Raw genomic sequence first — 329 nt, forward strand, 5'->3', positions numbered from 1 at the left:
GTTCTTCAAAACCAAATAACTAGATTTTCTCAAAACCAAGGAGAATCGCTTTTCGAAGCTTGGGATAGATATAAAGGGCTATTAAGAGTTTGTCCACACCATGGCATAGAACAATGGTTGATCGTTCATACCTTCTACAATGGACTCCATTATAACACCAAGATGAGCATCGGCGCTGCCGCAGGTGGCGCGCTGATGAACAAACCTTATCCAGAAGCTTGTGACCTAATTGAGGATATGGCCCAAAACCATTACCAATGAGGAACTGAACGAGAATCAATAGAGAAAAAGGAGACCCAAGGTGGAATACATGAGGTAAGCTCTTTAGA

General features: G+C 42.2%; 1 non-coding gene across 1 annotated transcript; it reads right to left on the reverse strand.

Annotated features, from left to right (window-relative positions):
* On the reverse strand, positions 1-107 carry LOC127098946 (small nucleolar RNA R71). The gene has a single exon (XR_007793629.1). It is a non-coding gene; the product is annotated as a small nucleolar RNA R71 (small nucleolar RNA).
* Between the last annotated feature and the right edge of the window lie 222 nt (positions 108-329).

Source organism: Lathyrus oleraceus, chromosome 6 (genome assembly GCF_024323335.1).
Source record: "Lathyrus oleraceus cultivar Zhongwan6 chromosome 6, CAAS_Psat_ZW6_1.0, whole genome shotgun sequence".
NCBI lineage: Eukaryota > Viridiplantae > Streptophyta > Magnoliopsida > Fabales > Fabaceae > Lathyrus > Lathyrus oleraceus.